Source organism: Microcebus murinus, chromosome 3, assembly GCF_040939455.1.
Source record: "Microcebus murinus isolate Inina chromosome 3, M.murinus_Inina_mat1.0, whole genome shotgun sequence".
Taxonomy (NCBI): domain Eukaryota; kingdom Metazoa; phylum Chordata; class Mammalia; order Primates; family Cheirogaleidae; genus Microcebus; species Microcebus murinus.
Genome location: NC_134106.1, coordinates 111,982,484 through 111,992,917, shown reverse-complemented (window position 1 = coordinate 111,992,917; position 10,434 = coordinate 111,982,484). Strand labels below are relative to the sequence as shown.

Genomic DNA, 10,434 nt, shown 5'->3' with positions numbered 1-10,434 from the left:
CCAGGTGCAAGTAATTCCCAGAAGGGAGACTATGGGAAAATCAAGAAGGAGGGAAAGTTTGATTTCAGCAGATAGCCAGAATCAAAGGCTTCTCAAAGCCTCCAGCACTCTGGCATGTTGCAGCAATGATGAATTCAACATGGAGTAGTGATAGGTATAGGAAATAAGCCATCCTAGAGAGATAAGTATCTTTTCTGTCTGATTGCCCATGACATTCACAGAAGGAGAATTGCTATGTCCTTCATTTATTCATTCTTGCATCCTCCAATTCTTGTCTGATCACTGTTTTTTGGAGGGAGGCTATTTCTTTTGCCTTGATTGACAGAAGTTAATGGGTACTAGAGCTAAATTCATCTAAGTCTCTTGGAGGACAGGGCTACCAACATGCAGGCAAACTGGGATTCCAGGTTACAGATTACTTCACTGGTCCATCAGTTGGGTTCAAGTTCCTCTGCAAGCCTAGTAGCTGCTCTAAGTAGGCCCCACACCCACCCTTTCATCTTGCTTCATTTTCACCTGTATACCTGGGAGACATTTGAGCTGTAGGTAGCAGAACCAACTAGGAGACCAGCAGAGTTTCTGACTTTTCCTCACCTTCTCCTTTTGCACCTCCAAATCCAGCAAAACCACGTGATACCCTCTCAGAACCCAAAGATGGAGCTGACCCCTGCTCCTTGGCCTCCTGGGGAAAAGCAGGCCAGCAGTTCCAGAGAATCATAGATGGTAGATTTGGGGGTTATGAGGAACCTTAGAGATCATCCATGCCTGCATTGACAGATGGGAGTGCTATGGTCAAGGAATACACACCTGTAGCACAGCCAAGCCTGGACACTGGACCTCTGGCTCCCAGGCCAGTGCTCTCTCCAATGTGCCCAGTGTGCCTGATGAGATGCTGGCCTGAATGGTACCAAAGGACATTCCCCAAAGGCCAGAGTCACCAGTATCCTGTGAAGATACCAAACAGACATAAATGTGGAACAACTGACAGAAAGAGAGGGACAGGAGCTTCTTGTTGTAGCCATCTGGTGTTCCTATCGGCCTGCTCACAATGGGCGAGAGGTGAATGGACCTGCAGGAGGGGAGAGGAGCAGAGCGCAGTGGCTGGGAGAGTTAGCCAGGGAAGCAGCCGCGTGCATCTCCAGCCCCGCTCCCACTCTCACCTAGCGGGGCTGCTTAAGCTTTCTGTGCCTCTGCTTATTCATCTGTAAAGTGAAGATAATAATACTATCTACTCAGGTGGGCATTGAACAAATTTTTTCCCAGAAAGCACTTGACATAGTACCCAACACACAGTTAGACCCTGTTGCTATCGCTGGGGAGGGACGCAGCAGAAGCGGCGGGGAGAAAGCACGCAGCCTCTCCCACGCCCAGCTGCGAGGGACTCGCCCTCCCTGTCTCTAGGAGTGTTGCTAGAAGGCAGTAGAGTACAATAAAAAGGACCTAGGATGAAAGCCTATATTAACTATTTTTCAATTAAAAAATAAATTTTAAGAAATAAATAAAATTAAATAGATACATATGAAATAAATACTTTTTAATTTTAGCGTATTATGGGGGTACAAGTGTTAAGGTTACATATATTGCCCATGCCCCCCCCTCGAGTCAGAGCCTCAAAACTTTTAATTTGTGAAAAAGAAACTGTATTAGTGCAAGGCTAAGCTGCTGTAACAAAGAGCCCCAAAATACCATGACTTAACAATGAAGGAGTTCTGGCCCACCGCAGGCGAGAAGTGGGCATCGCTGATCTGAGAAGGCCCACTTGTTCAACGGATGATGGCACTTGAGCAGATACCAAAAAAGGATTGGTACAGCATACTGGGGGCAGACCCATCTTCGAATGTGTCAGACCTAAAACAAAAGTATCAAAAACTCATATTGATGTATCATCCAGATAAAGTACAGATGTACCAGCAGGAACAGTGGAGAAATGTATCCAGAAGTTCATTGAAATTGATCAGGCATGGAAAATTCTAGGGAATGAAGAAACGAAAAGGAGTATGACCTGCAGCGGCATGAAGATGATCTAAGAAATATGGGGCCAGTAGATGCTCAAATATATCTTGAAGAAATGTCTTGGAATGAAGATGATCACTCTTTTTCTCTGAGTTGCTGATGTGGTAGAAAATACAGTGCTTCCAAGGACGAAGCAGAAGAAGTTAACTTGATTTCTTGTGATACATGTTCACTAATTGTAGAAGTCCTTCGTTATAACTAAAATTGTTCACTGCTGGGAATCATTTAACTTTGTATTCAGACATGATGAGGAGAGGCCATTGGGCTTTTCTCAGTTCAAGGAAATGGATTTTTTTTATCAGCCCTACTATTATATTTGTAAAGAAAATATAAGATTATCAGGCAGAGACCACCTTAAATTCATAGAAAATTAATTTAGTTATTTATATGTATTTATACTTACAGGTTGCCACAAAAAGGACTTGAATTATAAATTGTATTTGGTGAAAATTCCCATGTAAGAACTTATTTCATTTTTTCCTTGATACAAAATAAGAATATTCTGTTTCCTAACATGAGCATGTCTCCTCTTTTAGTGGGTAGTAGTATCATCATATTCCTTTATAGATACTAAGTTTCTGATGTAACAGATGTTTCTAGATGCCAAAGTTATAGGCATATTGTACATCTATCTCAAATGCTAGGGTCATTAGAATTAGATTAGAATCTTTTGTGAATAATGTAAGGTCAGTTTTCCCATAATGAAGAAGACTCAATGTGGATATTGATGAAGTTATTTCAGAGTTAACAGAGTAAAAAGAAAGATAGCTTTTGAGTCAGAAGACTTGACTCCAGTCTTTATGCTATATTTCCAAAGTTCATGAACACTGTTATTTCCAACTTTAAATGTAATTTAGGAAATGGAAGCTTTTTGAAAGAATCAAATTGGTACATTACTTTTATTAAAATATAGTATTAATGCCTATAATTATGAATAAGTGGTGTGGGATGATTAAATGTAATTATATAATGTATTATTAACTGTAGCAGACTACAGATGGCATATTCCTTAAAGATTTATTTTTTTATGATTCAATATTCTATATACAGTATAAGTCAGAACTCATTTAAAGAACTTTAAGGGACCCTTATGGCAGTGGTCCCCAACCTTTTTGGCACTACGGACTGGTTTCATGGAAGACACTTTTTCCACAGATGTAGGGCGGTGGCTTCGGGATGATTCAAGTGCATTACATTTGCTGTGCAGCTAAACCTCTCTGCTAATGATGACCTGTATTTGCAGCTGCTCCCCAGCGCTAGCATCACCGCCTCAGCTCCACCTCAGATCACCTGGCATTAGACTGCTCCCCAGCGCTGGCATCACCGCCTCAGCTCCACCTCAGATCACCTGGCATTAGACTGCTCCCCAGCGCTAGCATCACCGCCTCAGCTCCACCTCAGATCACCTGGCATTAGATCCTCGAAAGGAGCTCACAGCCTAGATCCCTCAAGTGTGCAGTTTACAGTAAGGTTTGCACTCTTGTGAGAATCTAATGTCCCTGATGATCTGGCAGGAGGTGGAGCTTATATGGTGATGTGGGTGATGGGGAGCAGCTCTAAATACAGATGCAGCTTCACTACTCGCTCGCCTGCCACTCACCTTCTTCTGTGCGGCCTGGCTCCTAATAGGCCACAGACGGCTACCGGTTTATGGCCTGGGGGTTGGGGACCACAGATTTATGGGATCACTGAAACATTTTTACTTCAAGTGAGTAGGCTAAGCATGTAACTTAGCAATTTTTTAAGTCTAACTTCTTGGCATTGTCAGATTGGATTTATAAATAAGAAGAGTTACTACTTATATAAGTAGTAAACTTGTAACTGTAGCTCAAGTATGAGGCACATTCTAGAAGAGTAGATTATTTTCATTATACCTCTTAAAAAATTCAAAAGTGAGGTAGTCATCCAGGTTCCCCCTCCCACAAGTATTTTGAACTAATGTAGCTTGCACAGTGTGTTATTTTTTACATTTAACAATTAAAAAGAACTAAAAATGAATAGCAAATAGTTTATTGGTAAGTACATGGTTTCAATGGCAGTAATAAATTCACTTGAACAGGAGACAATAATCAAGTCATAAACATACATTTTTGCTAATCATCAGAAAATCTGTGGCCATTAGGGCTGTCACGCAGAAATCCAAAATCACTCAGATGCCAAATCTGTAAAATAAAAATGTGGTTGTAGACAATTAATGAAAGTAATGTTATATCATCATCATATTCCTTTTTTCTATTCATCCCTTTTCTCTGTCATATATTAAAACACTTTGTCCTTATTTGTCAGTCAAGAATAAAATTATCTGCATCAAAATAAGACGTTAGAAAATAAACTAATATGCATATATGTATTTAAACTCTAATGTTTGGAACATTCAAATATTATATAAGAAATTATGTGTGTTTATTTAGTGTATGAATATATATGTATGAATATATGAATGTCTGTGTTTTACTACCCTCAAATAAGAGTGAATCATACACCTTCAATTTAAAAATGTTTAGGTTTTAAGTATTTGAATATGGCATCTGTTTAAATGTAAATAATCCTATAAATTATCCAACAGTCCCATGTAAAAAAAAAGAAAAGAACAATGAAGATTATTTCCTTGTTGCATAACAATTCGATGTGAACTGTGCAAGTCAGGAAGGAAGCTCTGTTCTTCACAGTTACTCAGGAACCTTGGTTCTTTCCAAGCTACTGCATTGCCATTCTCAGTACCTTGTTAACCTAAGTCACCACTATATCCAGATTTTAGCCAGCATGGAGTAAGCATTCCCACGGTCTTAAGGCTCAGGCCAGGAAGTGGCATCAACATTTTTGCTCATTCTTAACTTGCAAGAATGGTCACACCTAGCTGCAAGGGAGGCTGGGAATGGAGTCTAGTTGGGCAGCCATAAACTCAGAAGAGAGGGAAGATCAGATCTACATTCAAATTCAGGTCTTTTGATTGCTCATTGTGTTTGGAGGCAGGTTATATGGTCTCTTTTCTCCTCTTTTGTGCATTTATTTCAGCAGTTCTCAATTGTTAGGCACTGTTTCATGCTGCAAGTATTTCCTGAGCACCTACTATGTTCCAGGTACTCTTCCAGGTCCTGTGGATATGGCTGTGAATAAGACAGACCAAGTTCCTGTCCCTCTGAGGCAGATTCACCAAGAGGCTAATTAATGAGGAGCCTTCCCAGGACTTTTTCTTCTCATTCTAAATCAATATCATTTTCATGTCAAATTTTATATTCTTATTTTCTAATTGTTTTTAACAAAGGCTCTCAGATTTATCTGTCCTTCAGGTCACACGACTCTCGGATCTTTCCCTACTGCTTTCAAAGGGCTGACATCCTAGATGCGAGACAGAAAATAAAAAAGTTAACATATAAATATATACTGCATCAGGTGGTAATAGTGTTATGATATAAAACTAAAGGCAGGGACGAGAGAGAGGGCCCACTTTATTTGCACAGTTCAAGACCTTCTCTAAGGAGGTGTCATGTGAGCAGAGATGGAACAAGAGGGGTTGTTTCTACTTTTTATGACTATAAGAACCACTGTGATTCACCCTCTTATACACAAATCTTTGTGTATGTGCTTCTGGTTATTTCTTAGAATCTATTTCTGGTAGTGGAGTTAATGAGTCAGAGGGACTCAATGTTTTTAAGGTTCCTGAAACCACATATTGAAACTTCTCTTTTTATTGAGATTTCTCATGAAAGTTGTAAAAGCAGCAATTGACAAAGACCTAGATTTCGAGGCATTTAAAATATATATTTAAACTTTTTCAAAGTCTAAAGATGTGTAAACTCTTAAGGCTTACTTACATCTGGATTTACTGAGTTTCTCCATGCCCTAGGTCCTAATGAGCCTTTTCCCCCTCCGATCCCCAAACACCTACATGCAATTCTTTATCCTAGAATTATTTCTTAAGTCATGGATTTTAGTGTAAGAAGGAGCCTTGGTAAGGATGAGTCCATTACATTTCCCTGTTTTATCATTGGGGAAACTGAGACCCAGAGATGCTCATCTAAGCCTCATAGTGAGTATATGGTCAAACCAAGATAAAGCCTCAACCTCCCGATTCCTGTTTCTGCAGCCAAAATCAATGACAGATGAAATGTCCGTGCAGTGTTTTGTGATGACCAAACTGAGGGCAGAGATTTCAAAATAAAAACTCATGGATACTGCCTGCCAGATTTACTGGCCTGGTTGTATGAGATAATAAGTGGAAAGGACACAGAACAGAGCTAGGACTTTGCAAGCCACATTTAAATATTAGTGGATATTACTTAGGTGGCATAGCAAGGGGTGTGTCTCCAGACCAGATTGGGTCCCGTGGGAAAGGAAGCAGGTGTGGGGCAGTACGGGGTGGTCATGGGGCCAGGAGGGTGGGCTGAAGGCTTCGGCAGAGGGGCTGGCATGGCACCTCCAGAACCGCAGAGCTGGGGAAGGAGTCACATGAGGCCACCCAGAGGGAGAGGGGCACTTCAGCCTGTGTCGAGGGAACTGCAGGAGAACAGCCCAGCTGGAGCCTTGCGGGCCCATGCCAGGGTCAGCTCTCATCATCTGCCAGGCTGCTGCAGGCAGGCCAGCTGCCCGGCCCACAGGGCTCGGGCCACCCAGCCACGTGAGAGCTGTCTTATTCCCTTACCGCTCCCCTTTCTGGGCTTTGTTCCAGGCGTGGAGGGCAACAGCAGCAAGTGAGGGGAGGAGAGGAAAAGGACCATGTCCTCTTCCCACGGGGAGGCCAGTCCCAGCCAACGCAAGAGAGAAGACTTTAAGGCTGAACCAGTTTGGGAATTTTAACTATTACCTGAGACTTGGAGGCAAAGATCTGAATGGCGGCAGCTTTTTGCAACCCAAAATATTTTTTTCTTGCCTGAAAATGACTGGGAGATCACTGGTCTGCCACGTCATCAGTGGAGGTGGAGGAGCACTGCCCCTACCAAACAGAATCTAAAGTTTCGTGGGGAAGCCCATGAAACTTGGATCTGGCCCCGCTGCTCTCATGGGACAGAGAGGTGATGAGAGACAGACAGACAGACAGATAGGCAGAAAGATAGGTTGCATTTTGTTCACAGTCCCCTTTCCATGTTCTTTCAGTTTAGTTGGGTAGTCATTCTGGCTGTGTCACACACGTGCAGTGTCGTTTCCCAAATAACCACCTTCCACTAACAGGACCACGTTGGTTGCAGTCCCACATACTCACTCGTGCATCATAAATGATATTTAGACTCCCTTTTAAGCTTCATCTTCCTGATTGCACAAATGAAAGGGTTTTCTTTTCTATAATGTTTTCACTCACTAGAGCTCCAGAAATATACATTATATAGGCCAATATTACTCTGAACTCAACAAAAGCTCAAATGGCAGTCATTGACTCATAATGTCTCTGAGCCATAGTCAGAGTGGGGACATAGCAATGGTCCCCAACCTTTTTGGCACCAGGGACTGATTTCATGGAAGACAAGATTTCCACGAATGGGGCTGGGGAGAAGGTTATGGGATGATTCAAGTACATTACACTTATTGTGTACTTTATTTGTATTCTTATTACATTGTAACATATAATGAAATAATTATACAACTTGCTGTAGTGCAGAACCAGTGGGAGCCCCGAACTTTTTTTCCTGCCATGAGGCAGTCCTGTCTGGGGGTGATGAGAGGCAGCGACTGATCTGACGGGAGGCGGAGCTCAGGTGGTGATGGGAGCGATGAGGAGCAGCTGCAAATACCTCACTCGCCCCACTGCTCACCCCCTGCTGTGCGGCCCGGTCCCTAACAGGCCATGGACTGGTACCGATCTGCAGCCTGGGCGTTGGGGACCACAGCCACATAGTGTTTCCATGCTTTTCCAGGCCTTCCCCACCACCCTCCACTGAAAGCCTATACGGCCCAGATTACATTCGGTTATTCATTCACCATCTCTTGGTTGGGTACCTCTATATGCAAATCATTCTGTGGGGAGCTGGAGACACAAACTTGATGGCTGAGTGACACACAGTCCCTGCCCTCCATGCACCACCATCTACTGTCCCATGAGTCCATGGATATTAAATTATTGTGAACACAGGTGATGGGATGATATCAGCATCATAGACAAGGTGCAGTGGGAGTGCAGCAGGAAGTAATTAACTTGACCTGGCAATGAGTCAGATCAGCTTCACAGAACAGGAGGCCAATGGGGCTGGGGGACCAGTAGGACTTTCCCAGGTAGCTGGCGGGGGTTGGGCGGCCAGAGGGAACAGCTTGTACAAAAGCACTGCCTGTGTCAGGATAGACCAAGTTATACTGTGGTGATAAAATGATCCTGCAGGCTTCGTAGCTAAACATAGCAAAGGTTCATTTCTCACTCAAATCACATGTCCAGTGCCGGGCAGCTGGCAGGAGGAGCAGAGAGCAGTGCTCTGCTTCACACAGGAACTTGGGGACCCAGGTGAGTGGGTCTTCTGGGTGGAACATGTGGCTTCCAAGTTGGCATTACAGGAAAATACAAGGCTGGAAGGTAATACACTGGCCCATAAATGCTTTAGCTCAGAGTATGTGAGACACATACTTTCCATTCATAGCCCATTGGCCAGAACTGATCAAATGTGTCCTGGGGTTGTGAAATGTGCAGGAACACATAGTCAGTCCACGCGCAATGAATTTCTCTGCTACAAGCACAAAGGCATGAAACCATTTCTTGGGCTTAGGGAACTGTGAAGAGTTCAAAATGATTGGAGAATGCAGAGAAGCAGTGTCAAAAGGTGAGTTAGGAAAGGCAGGGAGGAGAAGATGAAATCTTGTGTGCTGTACTAAGAGTCTGGACCACTTTGTGTGCAGACCAGAGCTTTGGAAGAGTTTTAAACATGGTATCATGGTCATATCTGTGTTTTAACACATTTCTCATGTAGCAACATGGAGATGAATTAGAGGGGACTGAAACAGGAGATAAGTAGACCAGTTTGATTCCCATGGTTGGGACGATGAAACAACTGAAACAGGATTACTGGGGATAAATATGAGAAACATTAAAGAGATAGTCGTCCTTGGAACTTCGTGACAAGTAAGATATGAACGTGGGGGAACAGAATGCCTCCTAGGCTTCTGCTTTAGGGCTTGATGCCATCAAGACAAGGAACACAGGAGAATGAGTGAGTTTGGGGAAAAGACACTGAGGCCAATTTGAAATCTGATGAGTTTGAGTTACCCATTGTGCATTATTATGGGTTGTATTGTGTCCCCCAAGAACAACACGTTTAAGTCATAACCCCCATTGTTTCAGAATGGGACTTTACTTGGAACTAGAGTAGTGACAGATATAATTAGTTAAAATGAGGTCATACTGGAGTACGGTTGGCCTTAATATGACTGATGTCCTTACAAAGAGACAGTCCTATGTCAATGGAGGCAGAAATTGGAGGGATGCAACCACAAGCCAAGAAACACCAAAGGAGTGCTACCAAACACCAGAAGCTCGAAGGTGCAAGGAAAGATTCCCAACATCCTGACTTCAGACTTCTAGGCTTCAGCACTCTGAGAGAATAAATGTCTGTTGTTTTAAGGTTTGTGGCACTTTGCTATGGCAGCCCTGACCCAGGCATCCAGGCGAAGCTGTTCAGTTGAGAGGTCTGGGTGAGGGCAGACCAGTCTCCGTCCAAGAGCCTGAGGAGGGAATACTTACAGAGCATGCTAGAGCATGCTGGAGCATGCACCAGAAGAGATTTACTCTGCCCAGGCATGGGGAGGAAGAAAGGGGATTAGACAGGGAAACCTCACAATGAGGGTGACATTTGAAAAGGGCTTTGGAGAATAAATAGCAATTCTTTTCTCTCCTAGCTGATGATAAACTCGTGGGAGCCAAGTCTACATATCTATTCAAGTATAAGTATTGCACAAATATTTATCAAGCACTTTTATGTTAGGCTCTGTTCTAGGCACCGAGAATATAATGGTGAGCAAAACAGGCACAGTCCCTAGCCTCACGCCATTTATAGTCTTGTGGGGAGACAGACATTAATCAAATAGTTACCCTGAAAAATATATAAGCACTCAATCTGATAAATGATGTGGAAGGAAATTACCAAGCATTAAGAGAACATACTGCAAGGAAATTGTTCTAGCCTTGAGGCTGTGAATGGGTTTTCTAGGAAGGGATGTCTGAGATGAGATCTGAAGTCAAGGAGTTAATGTTAGAGTAAGAAGGAAAGGGAAGAGAAACATCCAGGCAAAGGCTGTGCATGGGGAAGGGAAAGGTCTGTGCAGACGTGGGAATCTGAGAGGCAGCCAATGTCACTGCGCAGACGGGGAGCGAGGCTGGGAGCAGGAGTCAGCTCTCAAAGGGCCTTGGAGGGTTCAGTCTTCATTTCACAAGCAACAGATAGGCGGGAAAGGCAGTACATGAATTTCAGCATGGGCGAGGAGAGACAAGATCAAAGGTGTGTGTGT

The 10,434-nt window shown here is 43.2% G+C and overlaps 1 pseudogene; it reads left to right on the top strand.

Moving 5' to 3' along the window:
- The first annotated feature begins 22 nt into the window (after positions 1-22).
- Positions 23-2,424, top strand: LOC142870090 (dnaJ homolog subfamily C member 24 pseudogene; annotated as a pseudogene).
- The last annotated feature ends 8,010 nt before the right edge of the window (positions 2,425-10,434 follow it).